Source organism: Tyto alba, unplaced genomic scaffold, assembly GCF_018691265.1.
Source record: "Tyto alba isolate M040663 unplaced genomic scaffold, T.alba_DEE_v4.0 Super-Scaffold_18, whole genome shotgun sequence".
Classification (NCBI taxonomy): Eukaryota; Metazoa; Chordata; class Aves; order Strigiformes; family Tytonidae; genus Tyto; species Tyto alba.
The window spans coordinates 22,025,305-22,043,559 of NW_024881280.1; the positions used below are offsets into that span (position 1 = coordinate 22,025,305).

An 18,255-nucleotide genomic window follows, 5' to 3' on the forward strand; every position below is an offset into this window, starting at 1 on the left:
TAAATATTTAACAATGTCACCAGGAATATCCATCTTTACATGGGCATCATTAATCAGTTTAAATAAGGATACGCTGCTGGTTTTTTATTCTTCCCCTCCACCCACTCTCAAATGCCTCCTGAGTTTAGTTTTGAGTATGGTATTATCTTAGTCTTACATTTCACAATATGTAAGTATCATTGCGAGAGAGACAAACTTAACCATGCTATACTTAACAAATACATTGCTTGAAGGCAACATTACATAGATCCTGAGGCTCATAAAGTAGCTCTGGCATGGAGTGGTCACTAAGATACAAAGACAAATTACATCTCCACTAACCAAACAACCTGCTATCAGTGGGCTCAGCTGTGACAACAGAAATGTTTGTCTTCTCCTTTTCTACCCTAGGTCTGAGAGCCAAGATAATGCTCAGTCACCACCATGGATGCTCCCACAAAGCAGCTCAGTCTCCAACTTTTCCACTTTGAATTTTTTTTTGTTTGTTTTTATTTTTTACACTCCAGAGAGCATTTGTTTGATCCATCACCTTAAGGTGAGCAACTGATGAAATATGTACCTGCCTCACTGATAAAGTAACATTCTGCAGTATGTTGACTGAAGATGTATAGGTTTTTCTGTCAATGATGAAAAGATTCAAGAATATAACTTCTCTATAAGTGAAAAAGTACAGAAATAATGCATAACTGTTTCTTATTATAGGTAATGTCAGTGAAACTTTGAACAACTCTTTTTTCTCTAACCTCAGTGGAGTATGTCCACATCTCTCTGAAAAGATTTCTGTGAGTCTTCTAGTATCATATCAAATGTTTTATGACTTTTCCTGAAAAAAAAAAAAAATACCAAAAGCAAAGTCTATTTTCTTGAAAATTTCCTCCTTAGCCCCCATGGATTCCAAAGTGTACTGGCTTTTTTCCTTCCTGGCTCTCGGCAAAGATAAAAACTCTAAAACACAGGTATCTTGGCTAAGTAAAAACAGGACAAGATTTTTTTGTTTGTTTGTTTTGGGGGTTGTTTGCACTATGAAAGATCACATATGTGAAACTAAGAAAGCAAAGAAAGAACCCTCAGATCCTGGCTGAGGCAACTGCAGAGTGATGAACTGCAGGCAGAAAAAATGGTAAGGGATTTCACAGCACAAAAGAAGAAAAAATCAAGTATAGGTTTCCTCTTAGCATGCAGAAGTTAGCTGGGGGGTTGTGGAATAGTCTTGGGCTTCAGGGGTGCCTAAGAATAAACATTAGGGGAAGATCACACTGTCTTTCCACCTAGTGTACTTAAAAAGAGGTAAGAAATTAGAGTTAGGGGCTTGGATCAAAACCATGGCTATTTTCTGCAGTTAATCATGTAACTGAAAAAAATAAAAGCACTCAAAAAACCTCCGAACCTCGCCTGATATAGGGCAACTGCACAAAAGCAACAGAAAGAAGTAGGAGTCCATATATCATCCTCTCTGTTATGCATGCACAAAAAGTTCCAGAGTCAGAGGACAGCTGCTCTCCTCACTAACCAGCTCAAGGTTATTGAAAGCTATTTTACACTCAGAGGGACGGATGGCTGTTGATCCATCAGCTCTGAAAACCCCATTTCCTTTGATTCTAGTGAAAAGGCCATTTTTATCTAGGTTGAATGCATAAAGATAAGAGATACCCATTTTCAGTAGCTTATTTTTACTTCTCTTTTGCTTAAACATCAACATGTAAAATTTGAGTGATGTTTGAAAGAACTGGTCTGCATAACACCAAACAGGAAAAAGTCTTGGACAACACTGTCAGTATGTTCATAAATACGCTGCACAACTTCAGTCTACATATGTAGTCTCTGTCATTTGATATTGAACATGGATTTATCATAACAGTGATACTAGATGCTGCAAATTTTTAGCTATACAGTTAATTTCTCTTTTGAGTATTCATGTATAACCTATGACTGATAGCATCAATAACACACAGCAGTATTAACATAGGATGAAGACTTTCCACAAAAGCCTTACTAAATGGATGACCACACTATAAAGATTGTTTCCTGCAAACTTAATCCTTCAGAAAGAAGGATTTCCTGGCTTTGGACAACATTAACCTTCCTCAAAAGCTAAAGAGATCTCCTGGCACGTCAATTTATGATATTTTTAGAGTAAGCCCTTTGCTTTTGGACTTTCATTAACTACACAGGCCAAGAGCGGCACAACATATGCAAGAGTTTTGAGAAAACAAAACAGAACCAGCCAGAACCTGATAACCAGTCACTGTGATGGAAGTAAGAACCTCCTTGGTGAAAACCCTGGCTCCAAGACAGTTACACTGTAAATCTCTCTTCACTGATATCAGTTACCTGCCTTACCCCATTCTGGACTTTTTAGTTTTGCTCCAAACTGTTTCTCTCCTTGTTGGGACAACAAAGTGGCGCTGCATCTGTCAAGTTAAAATCCAGCTACACTCAGTGCCACTGGAGATGGGGTGAATTGGATGTATAATCAGATGATGTTCATATTTCCGACACAACTAAACTCCATTGATTACAGTTATGATTATCATAGAATGGTTTGGGTTGGAAGGGATCTTAAAGATAATCTAGTTCCAATCTCCCTGCCACGGGCAGGGACACCTTCCACTAGATCAGGTTGTTCAAAGCCCCGTCGTCCAACCTGACCTTGGACACTGCCAGGGAGGGGGCAGCCACAGCTTCTCTGGGCAACCTGTTACAGTGCCTCACCACCCTCATATTAAGATGCAACTACCTTGATAACTTTGAGCTCCCAAATTAGTATTTGCATGTGATGTGCACGAACTGAGACTAAAATTCTAAGAACGGGATAACATGTAATTATTGCAAAGTGTTCTGAAGAGAAAAAAGGCCATGCAAAAAAGTGTAGTAGTATTATTTTTGTGTCACAACTGCACAGATAAGCAGCCACCACAAAGTGCAACATCTGTAGCCCCCATCTTTCAGATGTGTTGACTTTTCCAAAGCAGGACAGTAAGGGACAGAGTACAGAATTGCTGAGGGTGCTTGATGAAGAACATGAGTAATGAGGCATAACACTATCTTTTCTAAATGGAAAAACATAACCAGAAAGGGAAGGAAATGCTATCAAGTGAAGCTGTACAAAAATATCAACAGTTTTATACAGAAGCAAGTTTTAAACTAGTTCCAAAGGTGTGAGATACATTTAACAGTTACCTTTTCCCATGCCTGCTTTTTAGGCTACCATGAAAGAAAACAGACTGCAATAACAGAACAGATGCTGTAAATAAACTTATCAGAAACTTCTTGATTTTGCCAGCTGTTTCACTTTCAAGCACAAAATCAATAATTTTTCAAAATTTTCGAAGTGTTCATATAGTATAACAGACAAAAAAGCCAGAAAATTAGCAATCTTAGAATAACAATAAGAAAACTTCCTGTAAAACATGAAAACAACCCAAAATTTTTGTGTCTGAATTCTCCTTTCAGTAACACGTAACGGCATTAATACAGTTTCCAACAATCACCATATTATCAATACATCCCATTGTTGTGTTTTACAGGGCTACCATAACACCAAAGACAGTGGTTGGATACAGACATGCTTTAGTCCAGTTGAGTTAACTGCTAGATAGGGGCTGGCATCAAGTTTCAAACTTCACAGCAACAAAACCTGGGAAGTATATGAAACTTCAGGGTAAAATAGCAGAAATATGCTGACTGTGTAAAATACCAGCAACAACAACAACAGGCACAATTTGTGTGTCAAACAATTTATGTGCCAAATAGTCACAATGATGTGATCCACCACTTTAGCCAACAAACCACCAAAGTGCAAGACAGTGACCTTACGCAAGGCATTTCCCCCTCCCTTTGCCACAGGAAAGAAAGGCCATCTAGAAATACATCTAGGGCTGAATTCTACCTGCACCCTTTAGTGTTTGAAACCACTTGTCATGAAAACTGAGATCAGTGTAAAACACAACGGTAGCACCCTGACATGTTGAGTGGCCATGACAGTTCAAGCATGCAATTTTACAGCACGCAGCAAACAAGATTGGGAATTCAGGGTTAAAATCTCCAGTGAAATTTTGTCTTATAAAGTAATGAAAGTTGACCAAGAGAGTAAATCAAATGGATCTCCTAACAAACTGAAAACAGCTGTTTGGCTGAGTTTGTCTCTGATTTAAGTTTGGTAATTATTACCCTACTGTGGCTCAAGGTTATTCTGTATTAGTGAAATAGGATATCATATGAAAATCATCCAACTTCTTAATTTACTGTAGCATCAAAAATTCCATTGTATAAAAATAAGACGTAAATGTAACCTTCTAAAAACTTACCTATAAACCTTTTAAATGCCCATTTATTTATTCGTCTAACACACAATTACACAAAATTTAATTACAGCAAACTAGAATATCTAATGCCAAACAAATGATATATCACCTCTAGTCACTCAAACTATGTTTTCACATAAATACACTGAAAAACAACTTTATAAACTTGGAGTCAGTAATACAGCATCTTGAGTTAATAGCCCACTCCCTGGATTATTATTCTTTATGTTAACATGCACAAAAATAATTCAGATTCTTGCAAGAAACCATTCCTGCACAGAAGAGTTTCTTTTAAGATCTCCTCATAGTAATAGCAGCACAAGATACGAAGCTACTCAATTTAATTTTTCAAAGTTGAAAAACTTCTTAAAGAAAGCACGGTAGACATTTAATTAATTTAAACTGAAGTCACTCAACTACTATTTGATCCCCTATTAATTCCTAAGTATATTGTGCTTTTATTAGTTGCTTTTACTTAGGTTATTAGGTGACTTTACTGCCTAAGAAACATGAATCGGTAATCTATGTTAATAAAGTAATTGCTACAGTAATATTGGTCTGCCTGTTGGATATCAGTGTACAAGTTCATGAAAGTAATTGGCTGGAGCATCATTTTTAATGTCTAAATTGTGAAGAAGCACCATATATGTTCTGTGAGCAGCATAGTAGGATTTCTGTTCTGGAAATTCAACAAAAAAATTGGCTCTCCTTCACACACAGGCTGCAATTTTTGAGTCAGTATCAATTACTGTATATTGCTAGACTGAAACTTTAATTCTAGAAACACAAGTGTAACACATAAATATTTTATGAAAAAATAATACAATCCTAGTAAATTATTACAAATCAAAGTACTTACTCTTTCAGAATCTTTCTTTCAAGATCAACTGAAAGCCTCAAATCAAATGATTCAGGTGATTTAAGGTCAGCTCCAAGTAATGCACTGAGCTGAAATCAGTGCTTATTAGAAGATTAATTTCACCTGGAGAGTGAGTTATCATAGATTAATCGCAATAGGCATTTCAAGAGTATCCTTATTTTAACCACCCTCTTTCTTTGTTTTCCATTTTCTCAGTTAAGATATATGCAAATTAAACCTTTACCAAAACAAAACGTGTCTACATACATTCTAAAAATGTGATAATTACTGAACATATGCCACAGAAATCGCATTTTAAAAAATACCACAGTGCTAATAAACTTTTTGATGTCAAAGATTGGACACTCAAGCAGGAATAGTAGTAAACTGATCGTTTACTCTTTTTAAACTAGAGCGGGCTCTAAGAAAGTCCTTCTGAATATGTAATACAAAACAGGCAGATATCAATCGGAAATCCCTGCTGCATATTCTTTGCCAAGGAGCAATTTTCATGTTGACATTGTTTAAATACTCATACAATAGAAGCCAATAAAGGCACTTTGGCTATGAAAAGCACCAAGACGCACATCCAGCCAAAGACCTCCCAGCAGTATTGCAGAAGAAACCAATTGGAAGCAAGTGAAGTCCTCACTCTCTTGAATGAAGGGCTCCATAAGCAAAGCAGCTAAACTGAAAGAAATAGGAGGGCACAATAATTCCAATTTGTCTGCTAATCTCAAGATGAGATGCTTTGTACTTAAGGCAACATTAGAGATAACTCCACCAGCTAACTACCAGCTGGAGTACAGTGAGCTCGAGCACTGCCCCTTACAGAAGGATGGGCAGCAGATGACCTAAAAAAAAGCCCTACTGACTTATGTGGCTTCAGAGATTTCCCCTGCACACTTTCAGGCACCACTTAGAAGCATTCTTCTAGCTGCTTCTCAGTCTGAATGCAGTCCAAACCCATCCAACTTTAGCAGTTTCTTTATTAGAAAATACAGGATAAGCCCACAGAAATCTTGAGGCACCTAGAAGTCATTCTTCAGCTCTAACATCTGATGTGAACTGTTATGTCATCTACTGCTTAACGTATCATCTTACACTCTGGATCCATGAATAACACCACGTGCTGCCACAGCTAAAGACAATTATCAACTATCTATTAGACTGTTTTCTTCTTGCACTTCAGTTCATAAAAATGTGTAACAGATGGAAGAGGGTGAAAATAGAACTTCTCATTAAGCATATTTAGTCAGGCTTATTCTCAATAGAAGTGACAGAGACTTTCACTGGCATTTAAATTTAATAAAGTTAACTTAAATTAACATATTGACTATTGATTTCCATGAAAAATATAAAATAACTAGCAGAGAATATAAGCTTCCAAAATAAGACTTGGGACAGCTTTATGCACACATTTCCAAATAGCTTTATTCAGGAGCTGCCTAACCCTGAAGGCAACTCTCTAAGCTTAATACTCCATAAGCTCCACGGTGATACTTCTGTGCCCATCAAAACCTGCCTTTCACAGCTAAATTAATTCCTGCTTAAGCCTGTTCAAGTTTCAAAACTTAAGTAGAGCAACACAGAGGTCACAGGAGGGACCCGATCCAGTATGCAAATCCACAACATACAGGATATGCACATACAGACCAGAACCTTGTGAAAACATGTCTGTGGATACTTATAAGCCACCACTAACAAAGATATGGGTAGTGCTCAGCCTCAACCACTTTATGAGAAACCTTAGAGACCTGGTTCAAATCTTAGCATCTGAGGGTCCTGAGGGAACTGGTAGATGAAGTGGTTAAGCCGCTATCCATCATATTTGAGAAGTCAAGGCAGTCTGGTGACGTTCCCACTGACTGGAAAAGGGGTAACATAACCTTCATTTTTAAAAAGGGAAATAAAGAAGAACTGGGGAGCTATGGGTCAAGTCAGGCCAGTAGGATCATGGAACAGATGCTCCTGGAAAATATACTAAGGCACATGAAAAATGAGGTGGTGGTTGGTAACAACCAACATGGCTTCACTAAGGGCAAACCATGCTGAAATTTGATACCCATCTATGACAGAGGTTACAGGGCTGGTGGATAAGGGAAGAGAAATTGACATCATCCACCCAGACTTGAGCAAAGTATTTGACATTGTCCCATCTGGCATCCTTGTCTCTGAATTGGAAAGACATGGATTTAAACAGATGGACCACACAGTGAATAAGGAATGGGCTGGATGGCCACACTCAAACAGTTGCAGTCAACAGCTTGATGTCCAAGTGGAGGGCAGTGATGAGTGGTGTTCCTCAGGGGTCAGTGTTGGGAACAGCGCTGTAGAACATCTTTGTCAGAGACATGGACAGTGGGATTGAGTGCACCCTCAGCACATTTGTTGACAACGCCAAGCTGTGTGTTGCAGTCAACATGCTGAAGGGAAGGGATGACATTCAGAGGGACCTCGACAGCCTTGAGAGGTGGGCCCATGCAAACCTCATGAAGTTCAACAAGGCCAAGTGCAAGGTCCTGCACAGGAGTCAAGGCAATCCCAAGCACAAATACCAGCTGGGTGATGAGTGGATTGAGAGCAGCCCCGCAGAGGACTTGGGGGTGTTGGTTAATGAGAAGCTCAACAAGAACCAGCAATGTGCACTCGCAGTCCAGAAAGCCAATCCTATCCTGGGCTGCATCAAGAGAAGTTTGGCCATCAGGTCGAGGAAGGGGATTCTCCCCCTCTACTCCACTCTTGAGACGCCCACCTGGAGTTCTGTGTCCAGTTCTGGAGACCCTAATACAAGAAGGACATAGACCTGTTCAAGCAGGTCCACAAGGAAGGCCATGAAGATGATCAGGGGGCTGGAGCACCTTCCCTGTGAGGACAGCCTAAGAGAGTTGGGGTTGTTCAGCTTAAAGAAGGCTCCAGGGCCACCTTATAGCAGCTTTCCAGTACTGAAAGGGGGCCTACAGGGAAGATGGGGAGAAACTCCTCATCCTATCACTACATTCCCTGATAAAGGTTAAGAGTTTTAAAATGAAAAAGGGTATATATTTAGATTAGATATGAAGAAGAAATTCTTTACTGAGGGTGGTGAGACCCTGGAACAGGTTACCCAGAGCAGCTGTGGCTACCTCAGCCCTGGAAGTCTTCGAGGCCAGGCTGGATGGGGTTTTGAGCAGCTTGGTCTACTGGAAGGTGTCCCCACCCAGGGCAGGGGGGTTGAAACTAGATGATTTTTAAGGTTCCTTCCAACCTAAACCACTCTATGATTCAAATCTTTCCTCAATCTAGAAGTCATTTATCATCTACCTGACAGAAGTAGGCAAATGCTAGCTTCAGTCTGAAGTTGTCTTTCAGCAGTAGCTCTGGAGAGTGTCATTGTGCAAAAAGAACAAAATGCAGAGCATCAGAAACAGAATATAAAAGATAAAGCATGCCTTTATTGCTTAAAATTTCAGATTCTTCTAACAGTAGAGTGCTATGTTCTGTTATGGAGGGCAATCAATCCAGTATGTTTCACTTCTCAGGAAGTGATCTAGCCACCTTTGGATTTGGTCTCCACACAGGAATATTGAAAAAGTCTTTAGCACAATCATTCTACATTACTTAATACGAAGTTCCACTGTGTAACTCTCTATCTTGCAGGGGAATACATAGTCTTGAATATTTATTGAGACAGTTCAAGGCAACTATAAGGACTGCTGTTAATATCAAAGTCATTATCTCTTCCAAAACATGATAAAATTGACCATTTCTCAACAGCGGCAATCACAGGGCAGGGGATGCAGTGTAGACTGTTCATTTACAGACAATTGTTAAGATTCTTCCTCTTAACTCTGGCATACTTTGTGTATTGTAACAAGAACATCCTTTTTGTAGTTGTACATCTCTTTTCGTAAAAAACCCCAAACAAAACAGTAAAAAGCTTTGCTTTGTATACCCATTGAAAGGATATTGTTTCTCCTCAAAAACGTTTCACAGAAGTTTCAACTGCTATTAACAGAAATAAAGTAACTTAGGTTCTTTAAAAATGTCTTTCATATTTTTCCTTGAGCAAACTATTTAGCATTTCCCTATTTCTTGCAGGAGTCAAATTAGTTCCCCAGAATGCATCTCTCTTCTGTCTTTAGAATATTCAAATGCTGAACAAAGAAAACAAATCAGAGACGCAAGAACAGTTATTTTAATCCCTGACAGCATTCAGCTGACATTTTATTTTGCCTTGTTCTGTTTGCATGATGTTTTCAATTTCAAGATCAATGATGTTTTCCTCTTAATTAAATTATGCTTTCATATACTGACACACAAACTTAAAGATGAGCTCATCTACCACCAAAATGCCCCTGCAGTCAGAATGCCTTAGTCTTAGAATAAGTGCTTTGAAATTTCAAATGACATTCTTAAACAGTGATTACAAGATCCAGCAATATATGACCTCTATTGGTTAATATTTTGTGTGCACTGCAGTTCAGCTTCTCTTGTACCTATAGTAGAGACAGCCATAATAAAAATAGAGAACTATATTACAATGAACAGAAGCATAATTTGATTCCTCTGCTCTTGTCATCCACGCTACAGAGTTCCCCAGCTTCATGACATCTGGAACAGCATCCAGCACTACAATGTTTCCAAAGCTTCTTTTTGTAATAAGATCCAGAGTAGAGGTGAGTTCTTTAAAGCTCTTCAGAGTTAGAAAGACCTGTTCTGAATCTTTCATTGACATCTACAGATGATTCAGAAGGGTATATAAATCTTGAGCTACTTCACTAAAAATGGTACACTGCTGTCAGTATCTCAGTATGTGGCTATCGACAGGGACAGTATGCAAGTGTCCTTACACACACTGCAGGTCACTGCCCAGCTGTACAGCAGCTGGCTCCAACTAAGCCCAGGAAAGGTCGAGGGTGATATGAATCCTCAAAGTACTGCTGGCTTGTTGTGTTTATCTTTGATGGCCAAAGAGTGCAAATGCCAAAAAAAGAAAACAAACACTTCCCTTCACCTTGGATTTCTTAAATGATTTAGTGTCTGTCTCCTATGAGATGCAATTCAAAACATAATACTTGTAAGCTGCAGACTGGTCACTGGATGCCCCTGTGCATGAAGCAGAGAGAGAAGCCATGAACCAGGCAGATTTCAGTAGCCTGCCTTGACAAGGACACGGAGTTACCCACAAAGACATTTGCTGACCTAGAATTCTCAATGGTTTCTCAAATAACATTGATAGGTACATGACTTCTAATTTGCAAATCCAAAGGGCTGGTATCTGGCCAGTTTTCAATCTTTCACATGCTAAAGATGTTCTGTTCTGAAGCTGTATAGCAACATAATGCTGGAGCAGAAATGACCAAAGAAAGGAACTATCACATTGATTCAGCTGTGGGATGAACTAGTCAAGTCGATTAGACTGCACCTCAACCCAGTATTACATAGAACTGAAGAATTTATTTAAGAAAATCTCTATATTGATTACAGTTTTATGCTTAGTATGCTCCAACCGGCAAAAAGTGAAAATGTAACACTCCAAAAGTACACTATATACTTATCTGTACCATTGGATTTATGTAGTAAAGTAAGAATCAGATATACTGAAAAACTGAAGCCAGACATGTCCAGAAAACTTGTTGCCATAAGATACTGTTAAGGTAGTACTTCTCACTATACTTTATTTTAGTTCTCTGCTGGCATAAGAGACCTCAAACTTCTGATAGTTTTTTATAGAATAGAAACATGGTAAATGGGTACAGAATTAAGCAACCTGATGCATAATGAAAATATATAGAGCTCAGGGAGAAATTAGGTGTACTGATTAGCTATAAAAGCAGGAACTCTGCCAGTTCTGCTTGAAGTAACTCACTTGGGTACAGCTCGATTACTCATGTGGCTGTGCCACAAGATGACGGTAGTCTTATCTGCTTGGACCTTTCACTTCATTGCCCTATGTCTACATTCTTTTTGCTCTACCCATGCCCCCTCTAGCTACCCACTATCAGTTTCATTTTGTTTCTGAAGTGCTCGTTCAGGTATTTTGGTTAAGGTCAGCAAGACTATTTTCTGTTCAGAAAAACACTTTGGTAACAACATGTAAAAAAACCAAAACAGAACAACCACAAAAAACCACATTTCCCATTGTGCATGATGGTCCTAACCACTCACCAGCAACCACCTTCTTGCTGTGACCTCAGGAATTCTGCAGTGTCTGCTGCATAGGAAGTTTTGCCAGGGGATAAGAGGGTTCTTACCCCATCTAGCCTACAGACTTGTGGTTGGAGAATAGTCTGGTTAATTCGGGTCTGAACCCTCTCAAACTGATCTTCTAGAAGACAGGAGGAACACAACTAGTCCTTGTGACTTCAGATAGACTACTCACACTAGCTTCTCACCAGTAGGCAAAAAGGTTCTGCTCTTTGGCTTCAAAAATAGTATAAATCTGGCATGTCAGAAACAGGAGCTAAACAGGTTGCCACCAGTGTTTCCTCAGACACAGGGATACAGCTGGTCTCTGGTAACGTGCTTTGCATCTTGAATAACAAATCCTGTTTGTGTACTGTATTTACTAGTGGGTCTAGACACTTATTGCATCTAAGTTAATTTAATTGTAATGGAAAGCTTAAGACTAGCTTATGTTTAAAACTTCACATTTCAGAAACACCCCCACGGGCATTTAAAAATCCATTGATTTAAAGCTAAGAAACTCAAAATACTCTTAACACCAGGTAAGAATAGTTAGTATAGATACAAAGTACCTTAGAGTTCTACAATGTTCTTGGACCTCAAAAAGGAATAAATTCAGATCAGTTTGTATTATACTGATAGATGATTATATAAAATATGTACACATGAAAACAAGGATATGCACACATTCACAAACAGCTCAGGAATGTCCAGATAGCCTTGTTGTGGGCTCAGTTCTATTTAAACACATGTGTAAAAGGATTTTTTTAAAAATTCAATATTTTTCACAATATACTTTTTACATGGCCACTGAATTCCTATTTCAATAAAGGCACTCACATCACTGTAGGCTGTAATAACACCAAACACTGCTTATTCAAATATTCTCACCATTATCAGGTAGTGCCAGACTGAAACAATTACTTCTAGATAAGAAGTATCCACATGAATGGTCCCAGGAAACTCAGCTGGACCAAACAAGTCAACAGTTTTGACAGTCTGGATCTATATAAACGGGTCCCAATACACTGACCTTAATTTAACAGCAGTGATGTTGCTACGTTGTCTTTGCTTAATGTAAGCTTGATGTGTTATCTTAAACACCACAGGTCTATCAATAGCTAAAGACAGCTGTGAATCCTAACTCATACAAAACAAAATGAAGTTTTCAGACAAAGAGACCTCATCATTGTTACTTTCTCTAGTAATTTTTTTACTCTTTCATTATTCTACTTTAGTATTTCAAGTTATTGCCTGAAAAAGAAATTAAAAAGTGTTTTCCACATAATACTTGAATACCTGAATGTAATCCAATGCACTCGTGGTAGAGATGTATTGTCACAGATTTCTGCCTTATAAATAATGCTTTAAAACATCTTGTTATTTATATTTTAACATCTAGATTTTGAGGTCCAGTTGCAAGTGTTTACCATAGAAAACCCGGTCAAGCTGGTGTTTGACCTTTGACAGGAAGCTGCCCTCACTCTGGCTAGTCCCAACAAACTAGGCCCAAGACAATAAGCTGCTTTATAGCTATTAGCTAGGCCAGTGTGTTTCTCCAGGAAGACCTCAAGCTGAAAAGCCAACACACTTGACAACCATAGCCAAGGTACCAAGGGTCCAAGCGCTAGACATTAGAAAACAAATGGAAAAGCACACATAGCTACATCTGGAATCCTAATGGGCCACCAATGGTTCCCAGCTAAAGGAAGAATTACCAATGTTATTTTATCATCCCTTGTGCTAACTTAGCTGTTTATGTACAGCAATAAATGATTTTTTAAAAACATATTTGGGTCATTATGTCATATACCACCAGCAAGTACGATTGTTTTATTGTGCTTGGAGTCAAAATACACTGCTATACCCAGATGTGAGGGAAGTTCAAAACCTCTAGTCCTTCTGTACTCATTCCTGTTGGACAAATGGATTAAGTTTTTAAAAGGGAAACTGAGAATTTTTATGGCCTGTACTCCCATCTCACTAGTAAAATTTGCACTGATATTTTCCTACAGACATTTGCCTTGCCAACGATAATATTAAATATTAACTTAGTAAGCAAACCAAAATTTCAACCAACAGGAAATGCCACACATTTTATTGTCAAAACATCCCCATTCTCTTCTAAAGCCACAATATGTTATGTTAAGAAATAACTTTGATGTACTTTTTTTTACCTGAACACCTATTGAAATTCAAGGCAAAGTAATCATCATTCTGTTGAACAAAATTAAAATACACACATATTTATTCACAGGCTTAATAAAGGAGGACTCTGCAGTTATGGCCCTGAACTTATGTTTGTAAAGCCAAGCTTTTCCAAAATATACAATCAGAATGATGTGTTTCCACATAATGAAATATGGAATTTGTGTAAAGACTCTTCCATAATATTTCTAACCTTAGTACTATGGCATTTAAATATTGAGATCAAAGCAGAAAAAACAAATCAGATCCTTCAGCATTTGCTGCTTGAGAAAAATAATAAGTCAATAAATCAAACAGTAAGAAGTATATTATTTTAAAAAGACATTGTAATTTAAAAAAAAAAGTCAATGTGTGTTGACAATACTACTCTGAAATTGACTGTACCCCAACAGTTTAAAAATCAATATTTATCAATAAAATATTTCACAACTTTCCATTCCAAAAGACATTGATATTTGAAAAATCAGTGTATTTTGGCAAGTGACAGCTGAATCTAATTTCAGTAAATGTAATTCTAATAGATTTATATTCATTTTAATGAATGCTGGATCAATTAATAATAAAATTAATAAACAACTCAAAGAAACCTGATTTTATCATCTTTCCCTTCCATTCTCATTCTCTTTTTTCTTGTTTGTTGCTAGCCCTGTTGCACTTTTGCTCTCTCTTTTCACTCTTTTTCGGGGGGTCAGGGCTGAAGAGCTGGAGGGAAAGAATAGCTCTCAGCTAAGAAATATATTTCTCACAGCAAAAATATAAAACTAAACCTAGAAACACCAAGAATCTACAATTAACTCCAATACAAAATACAGAGTTTTCCACAATCTAAATTTTTTAGTATCATTTAACGTCAAGCTGCAGCTGAACAGAACTGTAGTATTTAGCTAGCTTCCTAGGAAGATTGCTAGGAGTGTGCACACACTCACACAGGTTATGCTACAACTGTGCCAACACACTCACCCCGAGTCAAAGGCCAACCCAGTTGGGAAGACTGCTAAGACAAACAAGCCAAAGTAGAAAGCCACTGTGAAAAACATGTGCACATCCCAGACATGCAATGCTTATGATGATGATTCACTGAGTAACATTCTCAAATACATTATAGTGAATCAAGATGGATGAACTGGTCAATCTAATAGATGATTTCCATAAAATTAGCTGGGAGGTAGTTCAACATTTTAGGGATTCTTCTATCAAATAACTGAAATTAATTCAACACAAAATGACTAAGGAAGAAGAAATTAAGGAAGCTATTTGCAGAAAAGTCAATACTAGAAGTAGCTTCTTTTCGAAACAGTATTGATCACCTTGTTTTTCTTTTAATATTATACTATGGGTAACCCGTATTTGCCATGGAAAACCAGACATGTGAATTTGATACCCGATACTTGATGTGTTTTTAAATCTGACAGCAGAGTGCAGAATGTGAATTTTCCTTGCTTCTGCTGCCACATGGCAGGTTAAAAGCACAATTAAGTAAACAACTAAGTGTTTCCCCTGATTTCCAGGGACAGCAGAAATGTTAAACCTAGAAGTAAAAACACATCCCAGCAACTGATCTCTAGATATTATAAAGTTACTGCAGAAGTGTCTGTTCTGTTTCCAAAATGTGCTCTAAATAGGGCAACAAAACACCTAACAATTCAATTCTGGCACTGCTGTAAAGTGCCACATCTCTATATAATGTAATGTATTATATTTACATTGTTTAACTCTGGGATGTTAGTATAGATTTATGTACAATATAGATATATGCATAGATTGTTACAATCTATATTGTACATATATATATGCATACGTATATTTTTATATATGCTAACATCCATACTTAGCAATTTGAGATAAATCTGAATACCTTTTCCTTGCTGCCTTTCCAGATTTTTTTTTTTACTTAGTGAAAGAAAGAGCAAGAACTAGAGAAGAGTTTCAGAGAAACAAAGCACACTAACAAATATTTAAAAGATAAATGTTTTCATACTCACGGAAGCAATACCTCACATATGCCAATTACTCCCTCATGTTACCATTAGGAAAATTTGATCCTTGAAAAAAATAGATTTAAGATATTTAAATCCCAGGGGACCTTGTGTCAACAGAAGTAAAAGAAAAGTAAAATTATGTACTCATTTTGTTTCATCTGCGCATTAGTCCATATTTTCTTCTGCCATTTCTCCACTCCCTGCCTCCATACTCCCCTCCCCCTTCTTTTTAAGGGAAGGTCAATTAAATGATTAATCTGTGTGCCACATTCACGTGTGCAAGACACTATTCCTCGTAAGCGCAATTCATTACATTAAAACAAATTTTAAATAACAGAGGGCTTTGTGCATGTACGTCACAAACAGGAATTTCAGAGGCAGACACTTAAAAAATCAGATTTACAAAGTTCTTACAGATGAGTCCCATTTTTGCAAAAGCAATATTTATATTTTCATATATAATATTAACAGCATAATTTAAATATCCCTATCAAAAAACCTGCTGGTATTTATTGGCAGTCTCCATTATAGTTTTAGATGTATTTAGCAGCAATAATGAGTAATTTCTACATTTTCTCGCTGTACTCTCACAAATCAATTAGAAAACATCAGTTTCTAATTTTATTGGTTTGGCATTTTTCATAACTACATTTTATTGTGGAAAAAATGTGTTTTCCCTCTGGTGACTATTTGGCAAATGTGTGTTGAATATTTCTACCACTAACTGAGGTGGCTCCTTTTTGTTTATTTCTATATGCCCCAGTATCTCCAACAATTTTAAAAAGAATGTACCCAGTTGGCAAGGGGCCTGTTTAACAGCTTGATACAGCACAAGGTATTTTACACCTTTTGGGAGAGTCAAAAACAGTGATTTCTTCAAAGTGTCTGTTTGAAGAGGTAGGGTGAATGTTTTGAGAAAATTATTTAGAAGTACATTCCCTATTAGACAATAAGAAATATTTTAAACCAATGCATAAGTACATCTTTAAAAGCAAAGTTATGTTTGTAAATGGTTATGAAATACTTCCACATGTGATCATATTTTCACAATAATGGTGACTATCAAACATTATATTGCACATTAATTTTTATTGTTGAATAAGTTACTGGAGCCAAGAATACTGTAGACTGTAAAGCACAGCCTGTTGCAGCATATTTCCTGGCCAACTCTTCATGCCACAGATGTCGGGCTGCTATCCCAAACCATTCCACATATTCACTGGTGCTCTCGTTTTTTCATATTAGAAGTCCTGTATTTAGCTGTTCTACTCAGTAGCACTAACCAAGCGGTTCAAATTCTGTTTTTTAATGCAGCTGCAAATATCTAACTGCTTTGTGAAGCCACTTGTTTCATGTTCCCCTTAAGATTAGCCATCTGCTATTAACAGAGACTAAATGGCCTGTGACTTAGGTTGAGAAAGCTGTTCAAAAGCCAACTAACATCTTGTTTCAGAGAGTATTTTTGAAGCAAATGCCTAAATGTCAAGTTTAAATATAGGTCTATGATTAAGTATATGGAGCCATCAGAGCTTAAATACAAGCACTGCCAGTACAGTGTCCTGCTAGAATTAAATTATGGTCTTCTGAAGACTGAATAGTCATAAAGCCTCTATGCCTTATTAATAATGGACACCAATATAATTTCAACACAAAGTAATCACAGGCCAGAGATCCAAAAGTTTCTGCACCATAACAGAAGTCTTCTCTGAAGTTCTCAGCAGCCTGACACTGCTCCTACAAACATCAGTGGGCACACAGACTAACTTTGCAGATGTGAATGGAAATCAACTGACTTTCAATATAAATTTATAAATAAAAACACACAGGTTTAAAGTTGAGTGTCCCAGGACAGCCCCAGACAGTGTATCTTACTGAAGCCACAAATGTCCAAAATATGAATGTCTGTAAAGTATTAAACTTTGCCATGGGTGTACAGCTGATTACTGTCCAGATTTTTTTTTGGGGGGGGGGGGGGGGGCGGGATGGGGGTGTTTTGATTTTTTTTTTTTTTTTTTTTTTTTTTCCACACGCACAGGCCAGTATTTTTTGGAGGCAGAGAATAGTTCACTGGCTAGGAGAAAGGCAGGAAATTTTTCTTTGGCAGGTTGATTTTCTTTTTTTAAATTAGCAGATGTTTGAAGCTGCTCCAAGGTTTGGAATGTCAAGTAAATCCCAGTGGAGATAGATTAGTGGTAAAAAGCAGGTGAGGTGGTCAGAGGTGGATGTAAATACAATTTATCAGATGACTCTGCAATTTGTCACATTGATATCACCATTGCACATGTGGCATATATAAAAGCTTTGGCAATTGAGAATGAACATCATTTCTCTATCCAGGATAGAGAAGAAGGGTATAGCAACCCAGGGATGTACTACCAACAAATGAATCAAGAAAAATCCTAGAAAAAAATTACTCCTTAGTTTACAAAAAAATCTATAGTGTGCATCCTTGCACTAAGAAAGGATATGGACAGGGGTTCTACTAAAAAAACACCAAACCAAAACATACGCATCCACTCCACGCTCCAAAAGATATATTCTTCCATAACTGGCAAATGAAGCTAGGCAAGTATCAGCTCTCACACTAGGCATGAGTCATAATATGACCAGTTTGTCAGGTCAAATAGTTCAAATATGTACCTAGACTCCTCCCAGGTGCTCAATTATCACATCAAAGTATCTTCAGGTAAAGCTTTCTACCAATTCTAATTGAAAAAATATCCTACTCAGCTGCATT

General features: G+C 37.5%; 1 protein-coding gene across 1 annotated transcript in view; it reads right to left on the reverse strand.

Annotated features, from left to right (window-relative positions):
• The window catches only part of SLC25A21 (solute carrier family 25 member 21), a 264,536-nt gene that overhangs the window by 196,052 nt on the left and 50,229 nt on the right, over positions 1-18,255 (reverse strand). The window lies entirely within an intron of this gene.